Consider the following 16,559-nt stretch of genomic DNA (forward strand, 5'->3'; position numbering starts at 1 on the left):
ATGCAAGCAAGATGTGCTTGTGTTTGGCAATGGTAATGCCAAAAGTGGAATTAATGAGGAGGAAAATGGAGTTGGACTGTATGGCCTTGGAAACCAAAATGAAGCAGAATGATTTCCTGATTGCTAATACAATCTATAAATAACCAAAATAACCAATATACATGGATATCTTCAGCTGGAGTACATCAAAATCAACATTATAATTATAATCAACTTCTTCTAAGTGAGAAAAAGAATTCACTTATGACATCAAAATGTAGCTGACCATGGAACAGATAAAGAAACTACTCATGTGCAAATTCCAAGTTAAGCTAAAGAGGAAGAAGAAGGAGAATCAGTTTCTACAATGTAAACTTAAGTATATATCCATCATTTCCAAGAAGAACAACAGGCATTGCTTTTAACTCTGGACCTTCATAGATTAGGAATAAAGGAACTGGAATGGTCTTAAAATTGTTATGGATGAATGTGAAAACAGACTGCCAAAGATCAAGAGGCAGAATAAAAGCAAACTAAATATCACAACAAACATGAAAATTGCAAAAAAGAGGAGTCAATGCCAAGAAACACAAAGCTTTCAGAAACAAAATTAACAAAGAATTTCAGAGAACTGTTAGAAAAAAAGAGTCAGTATTGCAGCATTTGTAAAGACAGTAAAGATGAAAATAGATATGGATAAACAAGGAAAGTCTTCCAAAAGATCTCTGAATTCAGAAGGAAGTTCCAATCTCAAATTGTATGCTGAAGGATGCCAATGGCAGATAACAACTAATCCGAAGATCAAACATTAAAGAGTATATTGAAATTTGTCCAGTACAGATACCAATATCCAAAATAAATTAGAAGTTATTCACTATTTAGAGCAGTGGTTCTCAACCTTTTTAATGCTGCGACCCCCAACTCAAGTCGAGGACTACTCAACTGGTGCAGCACCATTTGCAGAATGGGACTTTTGACAGGCTCAGCAGGGCAGAGACAACCTGGACAATTCCTATTGGCTTTTGAATGGCAATAGAATTAGACTCTATTCAAGAGAGTCTATTCTATTGGCTTTCAAAAGCCAATAGAATAAAAGGGAGTAGCACAGCTAAGGAAAAGGGGGAAAAATGGCGGACTGCGTTGTTTGGCGACCCCTGTGAAATAGTCGTTCGACCCCAAATGGGGTCCCGACCCACAGGTTGAGAACCACTGATTTAGAGGAATCACTAGTACTCGAAAATGATTTATATCAGCACTCTAATCATTACCAAATTGGAAGACTACTGGAATTGATGGAATATTTACAGAAATATAGCAAGCAACAGAAGAAGAATCTATAACCAGCTTGGTTTTAACCAAGCTATACCAGCAAATCTGGAAAAGAACAAAGTAGTCAGCAGATTGGAAGAGGTCTACACACCAATACCAAAGAAAGGAGACAACAGATTGGGCAAATTATGTAAAATACTTTTAATTTCACATGCTACCAAGGCAATGTTTAGGATCATCCAACACAGATTAGACCCCTGTATTGAAAGAAAGATGTCAGATGCTCAATCTGGTTTTTAAAAAAGGCCGAGGAATATGAGACATTACTGCTGATGCACAATGGATAATTGCGGAAGCCAAAGAACATCAAATTGAAGTCAATATGTGCTTCATTGCTTATAGAAAGACTTTAGAATGTATTGACCATGTCCAGTTCTGGAATGCACTTAGAAAAATGACAATCCCTAAATATCTCATTATCCTCATGTGACCTATACATAGGTCAGGGAGGAACAATATGCATAGAACATGCCAATAGACTGACTCCAGGTCAGCAAAGGGGTGAGGCAAGGCTCTATACTCTCTACAGATAGTTCTCAACTTACAACGGTTTAGTGACTGTTCAAAGTTACAACTGCATTGAAAAAAAGTGACTTATGACCATTTTTCGCACTTACAAATGTTGCAGCATCCCCATGGACATGTGATTTACATTATAGTTGCTTGACAACTGGTTCATATTTATGATGGTTGCAGTGTCCAGGGACCATGTGATCCCCTTTTGCAACCTTCTGACAAGCAAAGTCAATGGGGAAGCCAGATTCACTTAACAACCATGTTACTAATTTAATAACTGCAACAATTCACTTAACAAATGTGGCAAAAAAAGTCGTAAAATGGAACAAAACTCACTTAACAAATTTCTCACTTAGCAACATAAATTTGGGGCTCAACTGTGATCTAAGTTGAGGACCACCTGTATTTATTCAATCTATACGCAGAATATATATTGAAGGAAGCTGAATTGGAACAAGATGAGTAAATTTTTACAACTGAACAAAAAAACATCCATAATCTCTGCTATATTGATGATACAATTCTGATGCCTGAAAATACAAATGATCAGCCAGCCCTTGTAATGAAAGTCAAGTCAAGGATACAGTGGGGAGGAAAATGGGACTAAGATTATATATAAATAAAACCAAACAATTGACAACAGGTCCAGCAGCTAGTCTTAAAATTTATAATGAAAGTACTGGAGGATAGCTTCTGTCTTTAGGATCAACTATCAACATTAAAGGAACCAGCAATCAAGGATTACACTACAGACTAGCATTTGGTAGAATAGCAATAAGGACGTTGGAAAAGAAGCCAAGTTTTGTCTATGCCTACAAAGATTATAACTACTTGAAATTATATTGCCAGACAAACTGTTTGTCATAGTCAAAGAGAACAGAGTTTGATATGAACATTCTAAAAAAAAAAGTCCAGCAATCTTGCTTTTAGCTTCACCTTCAAATGTCTTCTATTCTAGAGACAATTATAAGAAAAGTGTAATTATGTATGCAGATATGGTGCATCCAGTTTCTAGCAATACACTAAATATATAGCAAAGCTTATCTGGCAAAGGTCAAAAGCATTTACAGATTGTTGGAAAAATAAAACATGACCTTAAGAACGGAGAAGGATTTTTAAGACAAATGATAGAGTTTGAAAGACTTATACAGAATAAAACCATTATTAGGACATATATGTAGATTGCTACCAAAATGTGACATGGAGACAGAAGAAGCAAATGACTGTCTGATAAAGTGATATAAAAGTTTAAGAACACAGTTAAATTACAATTATAGAATAACTTATTGAAATATTCAACATAATTTATCCCAAACTATAATTTAGGAGAACCTGGGACTCAATATTTTACAGACGGTATATAACACCAGTCATAATTGCGAACATAGATAAATCCTATTAAATAGTTGTTGGAAATGTTGTAATACAGGAGGAACATTTTACGTGGTGGCCTTGTAAAAAGTCAGAAGCACTGGAAAGAAATACACAACATTATTTTAAAAAACCCTTCAAAGATTAAATTGAAACCTCAAGGTTTTTTTTACTAAAATCTTTCCATTACAACAGATTAAAATATCATAGTCTGCTAAGATATATGCTTATAGCTGCAATGACAAATTTGGCCCATCGGAAAACAGATAATTTGTCAACACTATCTAACTCCAAACCAAAACTTGAGAAATATTCAGCAATGGCAAAATTAATAGTATACATCCATAAGGTGACCAACTTTTTTACAACAAAAAGGAGGACACGAATAAATTTAAGAAAAAAATATCGTAAATAAAAGAAACATTGTATTTCTTGCAACAATAATACAGAATACACTATAATATGATAAATGCATAATAAAAAACATTTGTAACAATAACATTTTATATTGTAATTATGCTTACATGCCTATTAATTATTTAAATGAGTACTTTTCCATTGAATGAATATTTTTTGTCAATGTATCATCTTCTAACAATATATTGGAAATATCTGAACAAGAAATATCCTTCATATTGAATTTTACGGCAAGTGCTGCAGCTAGAGTATCAATATTCAATCTCGATTTCTCACTTGTCCAAAAATCTACACGGCTGGACTGCGCGGGGGTGGGCGGCGGAGGCAGGTGTTGTGAGCCAGGCGCTCCAGGATGGCCATGTAGATGCGCAGGGTGAGATGGTGGCAGTGCAGGTCAGCACTGCGTAGACCACCAGCTGGCGCAGCCCATGGAAGGTCAACTGCCCGCCGCGCCCCCGCCCACAGCCGCCCCGCCAGCACTGCTGCCCTGCCATGGAGAGCCGGCCCTACAGCTCGCAAAGCACCAGCCGCGCCAGCTCCGGCCCTGCAGCCTCTCCCCAGCACCACCGCCCCCCCTGCCCATCCCCGTACAACCGGCCCCGCGGCTTGCAAAGCACCAGCCGCGCCGGCTCTGGCCCTGCAGCCGCCCCCCAGCTGCTGGGGCAGCACCACCATCCACCCTGCGCATCCCGGTAGAGCCGGCCCCACGGCTTGCAAAGCACCAGCCGCGCCGGCTCCGGCCCTGCAGCCGCCCCCCAGCACCACCACCCCCCAGCACCACCGCCCCCCCTGCCCATCCCCGTAGAGCCGGCCCCGTGGCTTGCAAAGCACCAGCTGCGCCAGCTCTGGTCCTGCAGCCACCCCCCCCCAGCCGCCCCCCAGCACCACCGCCTACCCTGTGTATCCCCGCGTAGAACTGAACAGGGAAGATCAAGTGAAACTTACCGCTCCAGTCTCCTCCAGCTATCTTTGGAACTAAGAAGTAGGAGATCGTGTAGTTGGGTAGCAGTGAGGGGTGCAAGTTCCTGCAACTTGCACGTGCAAAGTTTGCCGCCCGGGTGTTTTGGCGCGCTCAGCAGCAATTCCTATTGGCTTTCGAAAGCCAATAGGGGGAGTAGATGCAAAAGTTGAAAAAAAATTTAAAAAAAGGTCCCGGAACGCCTTCTGAGCATTCTATGAGGAAACAAAAGCCCTGCAGATTAGTCGTCAAAAAGAGGACATTTAGGAGGACATTTTTGAGAGAGGACAGAACTCCCAAAAGGAGGACTGTCCTCCCAAAAGGAGGACGGTATATGGAAAAGGAGGATATTTAGGAGGACACTTTTTGAGGGAGGACAGAACTCAAAAAAGGAGGACTGTCCTTCCAAAAGGAGGACGGTTGGTCACCTTAACATCCAGAATAGAAGTTTGACTAAATTTATTTAATTGATATTGCCACCCAATTTGCCAAAAGTGACTCTGAGCAGCATACAATAACATAATTTTTATTAGATATTTTAACACACTGTAGATAAAAGATAAACATGAAAAATATTTTAAAAAGTTAAGAAATAGACAACAGAAAGAACAGGAAACAATACAGACAGGAAAAGAGAAAGATCAAAAAGTAATTTCTGATCTTTATAGCAGTTACAGATTATCCCTCCTCCTTCTTTAATATTACATTACATGGTTACCTTCTTTCCATATAAATCATTTTAATCAGAACATCCATAAATAACCAATTCATTTTTCCATTTTCAGCAAGAAGTCTCTAAGAGGTTTCTAGTCTTTTATAAAGGTTCTTATTGTTTTATCCTGGATCAAACTGGTCAATTTTGCCATTGCTGCCACCTTTATATTGTATTCTTCCATTGTGGGTGTTTCAGTATTTTTTCCACATTTTTGCATAGTAGTCTCACTGTAGTTATCATACACAAAGCCAGTCTTCTGTAAATCTTTTCTAATTGGTTATTCATACGTCCAAATTAAAAAAAAACATCTGGTTTCATCTAAAAATTAATCTTCAACATTCTTTGCCTCTTTATGTGTATTTGTATCTATTTTTTTTCACAAGTCCACTATGAATGGTCAAATATCCCTTTATGTTTTTCATATTTCCAATATTAATTACAATTACCTTTATAAATCTTAGATAATGTCCTGGACCAATGGTACATCATTTTATAAACTCTCTTAAATTATAAATAATTTCAGTCCTTTCAGCCACATTCTTTCCCATTGTTTCATCTGTATATTATGACCAAAAGTATCAGCCCTCTTTATGATGTTTTAACTTGTCCTTTTGTTTCAAATCTCAGAATAAGTTTATATATTTTAGCAATTACATGTTCAACCCATCTGTAGCCTTAACCACTATAACAAACTGGCTCTCTTTATATGACATACTGAATTACCAATAAAGGAGAATATTTGTAGCTCAGGGTTGAAATGAGAGTTCTTTGCTGCTTTCTGAGCTTGGTTGTTTTCTTGCAGACATTCATTACCCAAACTAGGTAACATCATCAGTGCTGGTAAGAAGTGGGCTTTCCTGTCAGTTTATATTCCAGTGGCTTGCCCTGTTAGTGTTGGCTGGGGTGGTCTTAGAGGTTCTTTGGCTAACAGTAAAAAGCCCAACCAAAGAATCTCCAAGACCACTCTCACCAACACTGATAGGGCAAGCCATTAGAATATAAACTGAGAGTGAACCCTACTTCTAACAACCATTACTAGGTGTTACCTAGTTTGGGTAATGAAATGCCTGCAAGAAAACAACCAAGCTCAAAAATAACCAAGAACTCTCATACTGATTATCCAACCATATTTCAGCCTAGATTTCTCTATAAATTAGCAATAGAAGCAGAAGCAACAATTATTTAAAGTGGTTTAGATGCAGTCTATGAGAGACAGTTTGGTGTAGTGGTTATGGCAGAGACCATGATTCTAGTCTGGCCTTAGGCACAAAACCTCCTGGGTGACCTTGGGCACTTTCTCTCAGTCTTAGGAAGGAGGAAATAGCAAACCACTTCTGAAAAACCTTGCTAAGAAAGCTGCAGGGATTTATGCAGAACAGACATGATTGAAGAAAAGAAAAAGATGTAGTCTAGCTAATCATTTTCTCCAATGTACTGCCTATTGAACTATCTGGAAAGATTTTTAACTATAATTTTTATTCAATTAATCTAATTTTCTGGGTTTGTATGACATACTGAATTATCAACCACACCAGGTGTGCTTGCACAACAAACTAAACCAAGGCCATCTGGAGAGATCCAAAAAGTCAAAATGGTGGTTGTGAAAGAACAATGGAAACCTCTTACCTTTTGAATGCCCTTCTAACATACGGGGCTTGGCACATGTAAATGAGATTGCTACCTTAATTTTATTTTTACCTTTCCCCACAAATACTGTTGTGCTACACACAAATATAATTTGCAGTTCCAGGTTTTATATGAAAATAGGCTAAGCCAATCAGTCTGATTAACAGTAGATGCATCACATTACTTGCATTTAATCAAGGTCCCAAGCTCACTTATATTAACATTCCACAGCAACCACCATTCTGAGTGAGTTCAAATGTTACAGATATTCCATCAGACGTAAAGAAAAATATTCTAATGTTAATAGTTCAGCAATGGAACTGTTTAATAGGAAGATGGTGAGTTTCCATTCATTGGCTACCTTCAGATAAAGAAAACAAGGCATCTGTCACGGATGTTATAATTGGAGGTCCAACACTGTGTAGAAAGACTCAGACAATAAGGTGGTCCTTATCTAGCAATTGCAGTTATGATAGTCTTTGCATCTATGGGTCTTTAAAACAAAGGAAAGCTGAAGAAAGATCAGCACAGTCATGGTTTCATTTAGCAACAATTTAGCTTAATGACCAAATTGCCGGTCCCAATTGTGGTCACTAAACAAGGACACCTGTAATTCAAATTGGTAATGTATATTACCCCAGGTTTATACCACATAAGCATGGGACCTTGTTTCACATGCTCAAGTTATGAGGGGGGGGGGGGAGGAATTAAGATGGCAGCACATGCATTTTCAATGTCATTCATTGTCTAGATATGTTGTGGCAAACATAGCACAGTGATTCTCCTAAATTAAAGATCTGAAAAAAATTTCAAAGAGGTCCAATCTAGAGCACCACTGTAGCTGAAAGTTTGCAAAATCTTTCTTCATACATATGAACTTACTCAGAGGTTTGCTACTTTCCCATTTCTTTCCTGCCCAATTTTCCTCAGGTTCCCATCTTTTTACCTTGATTCCATTTAACAAATACATTTCTCTGTTATTGTTTTTTAAAAACCTGATATAACAGAAGTCATGCTTTTGAGTCCTGCCCAAGGGTTGAGAAAACAGAACAATTCATTATTAATAGGAGCTCTCCAACATATATAAATACCTGTACATACAACAGACCTAGTTAGAGGAAATGAGTAACAGTTTACTCTATTTAGGAAAGATCAGGATATCTTCCCCAGAAAAGGACTAAGTTGCTGCAATCTACTACCTGTCTTCCTGCTCCAGATGTAAATGTTAAAAGACTCAAACTACTGCAAACTGAAGGGGAACAAGAAAAGGGGAACCCCAAAACGTTACATTTGTGATTAAGACAAAGAAAGTGATGAAAAGCTAGAAAAGCTGCGCTGTTTATACAGAGGCAAGTTTTAGCGACCGAATTAACCTACAAGCCCAGTCCTCGGAAGATCAAAGCTAAATGACAGCCGCCTACAGGATGCACTAAAAGAATATGACACCAAGCTGTCTATCCAGCCCTTTGGAAAATAATTGCATAGGAGAACCTCCATTGCGAACAGACCCACCCCTCTTGATTTGCCAAAGTCTTCACCTTCCCCACACATTTTATTTTTCCGCGAGTAATACAGTATATGCAAAAGACGGCTGCTGCTGGTGGTGCTGCTTACAGAATTCAAGGGGGGCTCTTTTCCAGGTGACAAGCCCCTTGTCATCACCTGTCACTTTCCCTTTTGTTCGAGAAATGAGATGAGGGGGCAAGCAATCCACGACTCATCAAAGGTTTGTTCAGTTTTGAGGAACAAGAACCTCATGCAAGCGTTTTTTCTAGAGACCTTTGGCCCACTCAGGCTTCGGAGGGCTAACTTGTATAAAGGAAGTATGAACAATTGGATCTGGATTCGGATTCCTTCTTCCTGCGGTCTCTATACGGAGCACATTAGGAATCTCGAACCCCGGGGACATATGTCCGAGTAACTCGCGGCCAGGGAGCTGCACTCGCCTTGGCCGGTCTCAGTTTATGGCAGATGAATTAGGCTGCCAACGCGAAACCCCAACCCGGCCTGTTGGGCTTCGCCAAAACTCGGCTTTATTTAAAGGGCTGGAGGGGAGGGAGCAGGGCGGATTGATTTTTAATGGATTTCTTTCGGCCCCTCAAACTATACTAAACATCCCTTGTTTATCCGTGTATCCCTCCGCTTCGAATCTTGCGAGGGATATGTAACCGTATGGGCAATGTTCTTCCGCCTCCCACAGAGGTGTCGGGACTGCAGAGGCGATGCTTGGCTGATACCTCTCTTCGGCTCCTCGAGTTAAAACAGTAGACTAAGGTAAGAATCTCTGTGGTGATGTATTCCTCCGCTCTCGCAAAAGAGGCCCTCTCCCTATCTGGAGTGTTCCTCCGCCTTCTCGGAGCGCACAAGCAGGAGGCGTTTCTTATGGCTGTGTGAGGAAACCAGGGGGCCTAGAGGAAAGACAAAAGACTTTTGCGCACAGCAGAATTTCGCCCGCGCTGGTTTGCTGGAGGTGACGGGCTTTCTTCGTAGAAGACTCGCAACGTGCCGCGGCCCCGTTATAGCGCTGCAGGGTCGTTGTGTGTGGCCTCGGGGACTTCTTCTCGCGGACGCGGCGGATGGATCTCTAGGTAGCGTTGCTCGAGTTAATTCGCCCTTCGGTGCCGCCATCTTGGATTTTAATCCGCCATTTTTTCCCCCTTGGAATTATTTTTATTATTATTTTTTATGATTAATTTTTTTTCGCCTCTGGTTGGGAGTCTCCACCTCGGCGACAGAGGCTTTGGATTCAGGGGCCGCGGGTATCGAGCAGGACGGCAGGGCCCGGTGGCAATCGGGAGGTGAGTGCTTCGCGTGGACGAAAGGGGGGGCTAAAACTGGCACACGGGCAAGGGCCCCACTCCTTCCGGGGAGGGGGCGGGAGGGAGAAGCGAGGCCCACTGGGTTGGGCCTGCCCGGGCCTGGCTTGGGGACAGGGAGGCGTGCGGGGGGGTTGTTTCTCGTAGCTGAGGAGAAAAGGGGTCCTCCCAGAGAAAATGTGGGGAGCACCTTTATGTCCCGTGGGGCTCGGCCTAGGAGGGGTCTATTCCCTCTCCCCGGAGAGAAAGACAATGCGATAGGGAGTGGGACGGAGGGGAGGACCGGCCGAGGTGAGAGGGCAGCGGGGGGAGGGGGGAGCCAGGAGATGCTCGGCAGACCTCCGAGGGAAGAAACCGGGCCCCCCTCGCAGGGCCGGGGGCGCCTGTCAAGCCGGAGGAGGTAGCGGGAGCCCGGTGGTATCGTGAGAGACCGCTGCCAATTAGCGACCCCGACTCGGCGCACCCCCTTGTGGGCTTCCATATGATGCTTGCGGCTGCTTTGGGTCATTTCCTGCGCTTGGCGTCTCCAAGGAGCCGGAGAGACTTCGGCTGAGGTCCCTCGGGGTTAGGCCTCGGAGGGGTTTCGCTTCAGCGCTGGCTTTTGAGGGTACGGATCTTCGGATGGGCTGTTCCCGGAAGAGCGGAGTCTGGGAGCCTGCAGTTCGTAGGAAAAGGGCCGGAGGGAAGCGGTCGTGGGCTACTCGCGGCCGAGACTCCCGAACACCCGCTTGGGATTTAATAGCTATGACAGCTGACATTCCTGCGCTCCTGTGGCATTTCGGAGAGTTAGGCCAGGACGGGATTTCTCTAGGAGGTTCGTAAGCCTGTTTTTGTTCTGAGCGGTCGTTATTTTTCTAACGTTTCAGAGAGGTTTGGGTTGTCGTGCCCGAGGCAGAAACAAACATGACTGGACCGGGTAGGGTTGACTGTTGGAGGAGCTGGCCGCCTCCGGCCGTTGAGAAAAGCCAGAGGCCGCCTGTAGGGGGCACTGGTGGTTTAGAAAAGAGTCTCAAAGTAGAAGGGACTTTAATATCCACGGTCTCGATGGAGCTGTAAGAGAAATTCACGCTATTTCTTGTCAATTATAAGGATTTTTCAATACTGGTATGCATTTGAAGTGGTATTCCCCGTCTTGTAGAATGAAACTCTTACTGACCGGGAAGATAATTGTTGGGAAAAGAAAGAATGTAATAGCCCCTTTTGATTATTGTGAATCGGCATCCTATTATTTTTGGTTCTTAACATTTCATTTTTTTTTCTAAAAATGTTTGTTTCAAAGAATACTATACTTGCTAACACAATTAAATGATAACATCAGCAAGATAGCAGCATGTTTACTGAGAAGAAAAAATGTTTTTGTTGTCTAGCAGTTTGATTAAAGTTGATAACTTACTGTGCCATAGTGTGAAATAGAAATAGATACAGCGATATATCACAAAAAGGTTTGGAAAATAATTATTTTTAGACAGTATTTTAGGGCACTTGGCATTACTCAAAAGCTTGCTGGGATATTTAGAGGAGAAGGCACATAATGTTGAATAAGCATTTCTAAAAGACTTGTTCAAATATTGCTGATATTGCCCTAAGGGGTATAGCTATAAGCAGACTCTGAACTGTATTATAATAACTGAGGGTGTGCTTTCAGTCAATGCAGGATACAAATATCACACTAGCAGATCTAATCCACTATTCTCTATTCTGGAATCTACATATAAGAAACACTGGAAGATGCAGTCCTAAAGCATCTGAAAGGCACCAGTTATGAAAGATAAGCTTAATCTGTGCTTTGCAGCAGGAGTGTGTGTGAGAGATGATATTTGTATTATTTTTCAATACACAGAAATTCCATGGCCAATTAGTACAATATGAAAAATGTACCCAAAATATAAAAAGTTTGAAAATTATTGCTATAAATGGAGCCATACTTCATTCTTCCAAAATAAGGGCTAAGGGAGCCTGTGAAATCATAAAGTTGTGTGATGACTGGATTGTCAGGCTAACAATGGAGACTTAGCATAGTAAAATGCTTTGCTATGAAGGGAAAAAATATAGAAAATCAACACATTAGGAAAGACTAGGCTAAAATGCTTGTTCTTCAGCTAATGTTTTCTCTATATGAATAGTTGAGTGTCAGAACATTAAAAATACATGAATCCCACCTGTTGTCTAAAGTGATTTGTCCAAATAGATATAATTTTAAATTTCTTTGGGTTGAGTAAGTCAAAAGGTTTTAATCTAGGAAAGGTAAAATTAGGTCTTTTATTGTAGATATATAATGTTTGGAGCTGTGTAGAATTTGAAAAGTTTAGTTGAAGTCGTCTGTCATGAAATTTGAATATTATTTGGATAGCTTCTATTTATTTACAGATGTATTCACTTCATGGATGGTAGCGTAATCATGAAATTTAAAATACCTACACAATCTATACTTTTTAAGATGTCCATGCCATTTTAACTTTGTCTTTTTGAATCTTTGTTCCAAATGCAAACTTTTTGTTCATATTACTTTAAAATTAGGCTGTTTGGTGAGATGTTGCTTTTTTGTATTTAAATAAAATATCTTAAAAAACAATGCTAGCCATTAAAAAAACAAAATCCGTTTGTGTGTAATATTACTACTAATTCAACTTAAAGTTGTAAAATGTCGTGTAAGCTTTAAGTTCTCTAGAAGATACTTATTCAAGCTAGATAGTAAACAAAGAGATGGGGAAGTCACTGGTCTCGTATGTGTGCATTAATAACAGTTTTACTAAACAAAGAAAAATATACCTATTTTTTCTTCTTTGTCAAATAGGTATAAACCAAATTATTATTAATGGTTTCACATAGATAGATATAGATAGCATTATACTTGAGTTTCACAATATATTATATTTGGTTTTCTTTGTTTTAATTTCTCAGTGATGTGCATGGCTATAATTTCCATTATTCCATTTTTAAAAAATGTTTCTTTTGTTTCATAACCTATGAAAATTATATTAAACATATTTATAAATATTGTTAGGCAGATATATATTGCATTTTAGGTAGATCTTAAGGTAGTTTTTTTTTTCCTTGTGAGAATGTGACCTACTTTTGAATTTCAGCATTTGTTGGAATGATTCTCTTTTTTATGTATCTAACTTGTAAATATAGTAAGAATTTTGAGATTTGGGGTCGTTTTTTTGTTTTTTGTTTGTTTTGTTTGTAATCTGCAATTTAAACATATTTCATGGTTCTAATTTATGTATATTGATTAACAGGGTATCATGAAATTATGATTGTGTACAATGGGGCATTATCTTTACTAGGAGTGGTATTAATGTTAGTGAATGAGTAAGCCTTTAGATTCTTCATAATGCTTAATTAGTCAACATTAAACAAATGGTTCTGGTAGTTATGTTAACACTGCATAATATGCTGACAGAACTCTTGCTATGTATATTTTAAGTTTAGCAAATTAGGCAAATCCAACCTATTGTTTGTCTTCGTTTCCCATACTGTGTCTCCCCCGAAATAAGTCTTATTGTCTCTTTTGCCTCCTTTTCAGGGGAGGGGGTGTCTTTTCCACTCACCTCCGGCACCAACATCCCTGCCCAGCCAGCCCACTTCTTCTGGGGCCAAAGGAGCACCTTCATTCTGCAGCTGAGAATGGAGCTCCGGCCTGCATTTCGCAGTCAAAGGCCTTTCCGAAAGGCCACTGCAGCCAAGAACTGATCTATGGATTCAATCCATAGCTCAGTTCTCAGTGCAGTGGCCTTCCAGAAGGGTCTCTGACTGCGAAATGTAGGCCTGAGGATGCCGCAGAAGAAGTTGGCCTGCAAGGAGAGGCCTGGCCTGGCTGCAAGGTAAGTGGGTGCAGGGCGCATGCGGCAGCTCCACACCTCCTCCCCCAACCTAGCTTGATTTTTAGGTGTGTGCCTCGCCCAAAATATAGGGCTGATATTTGGGGTAGGGCTTATATTAGGCCCATCCCCAAAAATCAAGCTAGGGCTTATTTTCGTGGTAGATCTTACTTTCGGTAGTTCCCTAAGAGTTTCATTGTTACATTGTCAATTAATTAATTCCATTGTGATTCAGAGGCTTGAAAGTTTACAAATCTTCTCTTTTTCGCCAACATCTTTATGGATCCGATACATTCTTTAGAGCAGGGCTTTTCAACCTTTTCACCCATTGTACCACTTTTAGGATATGGCAATATCCGAGTACCACCAGTCACCTAGCAAGGTGTCAAAGTACAGATAGTCCTCGACTTACAACAATTTGCTTAGTGACTGTTCAAAGTTACAGTAGCACTGAAAAAAGTGCCTGTGGTGCTCTTCCTCCTGTCCGAGATTTTCATTGTTGTGAGCATTTCTGTTGAGGATTGGCAGTGGGGGTGGGGTTAGGGTGTTTGGTTTTTATTCCCCCCATCTGCTGGGTGATTGCAACAGGTTTTGGTCACTTCACATGACCCTGGGACACTGTGATCGTCATAAATATGTATCAGTTGCTGAGCATCTGAATGTAAATCACAAGGCCCCTTGAGAGGCTGCAACATTCCGGCTGATCGGCGCTTCTTCTGGGCTCAGCGGAAGCGCCAAGATCAGTGCAGCTTTCCAGCTGGAGCTTGGCTCTAATCCTGGTGCTTCTACTGAGCCGTGACAGCCCTGCAGCTCCAGCCATCTCTCGCTCAGGCTTGTGCGGTGCTGCCACCGGTTCAGCTCATTCCTCTCCCCCGCTACCACTTTTCTAGGATGGTCGCGTACCACTTGCCAGGTGCCAATGTACCACAGGTGGTACCCGTACCACTGATTGAAAAGCCCTGCTTTATAGAAACCATACTTACAGTAGATGTGGTAATAATGACTTATAATAACCTTTTTCTATACCACTTTGGTATTCCTTGTGAATATGCCAGCACAATATACCAGTGCTAATTTAATGTTCATAAATGTGTTAGTATGAAGTTACAAAGACCAGAAGTTCCATTGCTGAGCTATGCAATTGTAAAGCTTGACTTCACATGACCTCATCACTTAGCAATGGCAATTCCAGCAGTCCTAGTTGCTGTGTTTAACCAAATAATACCTGGTCATTAGGCGAGGACCCATTCCGATCCAAACCATTCCTGGCTTGATCCCTCCAGTCCAGAACCTTTGGTGTTGGATGTGGTTGTACTTCACTATTTGAGACTGGTATGGACTTGGTCCTCCTGGATTTGCAGCTACTGCTCAATAGTAGATGGCTGCCTGACCACGATTTTTTTGTGTGTGTGAAGCTAACTTGTAGTCATGGTTTCCATTTTTTGGTGATAATATATTGTCTAAAGTTTATAATTTATGTGGGACAGAAGTATTATTCAGATTTTTTAAAAAGTATGAGCCAGTTGGTTGTAGCAATAAAGATGCTGGACTAGAAACTAGAAGATCATCTATTTATATAGTCCTATGTCTTTGTTTGTAACCTTTATTTGGAGAAATTATTGAACCAGAATAACTCAGAAGACCTAACATACAAAATACTCCCATGGGAATGAAATTTGGGAAGGTTTTGGCCACTTCATTGCCACTGCTCCTTTCAGCTACACTTTCTATAGATTGTGTGGTGTAGGGGAAAATGGTAAAGCTGTATCCCTATTTTATTTCCTGCTTTTTTTTGCCCCCTTGCTGGCGGCAAGGCCCAACAGGCAAACAGCAATTGGCTGGTTTAGAACTGAACCTGTACATAGTATGCTTAGGTGTGTGTCATGTATGTGTTTCACTTTGAGAGCGGGCAACTAAATTTCATTTTTGATGTGTGCCATTATCTCAACTTAAGCTGAAATTTGAAAACTCTTTAAGAGTGGTGGACTGCAAGGAAAGGACAAAGGAGCAACTCAGATGGCTGCTGGTGAGGTAGGGTTTGGTAGATGCAAGTGGTTGACATGGGATCTCCATAACCCCCATGGGATTGAAATTTGATAAAATCATAGCCACTTCACAGTCAGTCAGCTACAGTCACATGATCATCATTTCCGACATTTCTTGCCAGCTTCCTACAAGGAAAGTCAGTGGAGAAGCTTGTAGGAAGTGGAAAGTTTAGATAAGGAAATATCCCTGAAACAATTACTGAATGGGTCATGGATTATGCAGGGGTCCCCAACTCCCAGTCCGTGGACTGGTATCGGGCTGCAGCATGCCAGAAACCAGTCCGCACAAAACAAGCAAAGCCCCATCCATGGGATGCAGGCAATACAGGAAACCACGCCTCCTCCAGTCCACAGAAAAACCTCTCTCCATGGAACTGGTCTCTGCTGCCCAAAAGGTTGGGGACCTCTGATCTAGTGAGCTCTAATTATGCCCTAGGCATAGAAGACATATGGATAACTTTAGGTCAGTCACTTTCTCTCATCCTTAGGCAGTGGCAAACTACTTGCAAAATGTTGCCAATAAAACTGGGCTTGTATGCATGTATTTGTCTATGTAGCTGCCAGAAGTAGAAATTTAGAAGCCCACAAAGCATTATCTTTGGAAATATATTCCAGAGAAATAAATGAGATTTTGATGTTAATATGAACATATAGCTGTGTGAATGTTTAAAGTTTTGTTATAGCTGGTGTTGAGCTTTGATGGATACTTGTAACCTGTCCAACATGTAGCCTGTATCAATATAACCAACCTGTCTTTCCCTTTCATCGCAGCCCAATTTAAATCCTTTATCCATAAAATTACTCTTTATATCTGGAGAAATGAGCTCATTTATATTAAATACAAATTAAATAAAATCATTAATGTGTTAGAAAAGGTGTTCCCAGACTTGTGATTTTTTTTATCATAGACTAATATGGGTTTTCCCCCAAAAAATATCTTATAGCAATGTCAGTGCAACACAC

General features: G+C 40.8%; 1 protein-coding gene across 5 annotated transcripts in view; it reads left to right on the forward strand.

The window, feature by feature from the left end:
- The first annotated feature begins 9,042 nt into the window (after window positions 1-9,042).
- Window positions 9,043-16,559, forward strand: part of KMT5B (lysine methyltransferase 5B) — a 53,488-nt gene continuing 45,971 nt past the window's right edge. For 2 of the 5 annotated variants that reach the window (XM_039331219.1, XM_039331223.1), the window contains exon 1: window positions 9,201-9,709. The gene's annotated coding sequence lies outside the window, so the exon portion shown is untranslated. The other 3 variants (XM_039331220.1, XM_039331221.1, XM_039331222.1) reach the window with 3 other exon arrangements.

The sequence above is a fragment of the Crotalus tigris genome, unplaced genomic scaffold, assembly GCF_016545835.1.
Source record: "Crotalus tigris isolate CLP2741 ecotype Arizona unplaced genomic scaffold, ASM1654583v1 scf7180000024436.1354646, whole genome shotgun sequence".
Classification (NCBI taxonomy): Eukaryota; Metazoa; Chordata; class Lepidosauria; order Squamata; family Viperidae; genus Crotalus; species Crotalus tigris.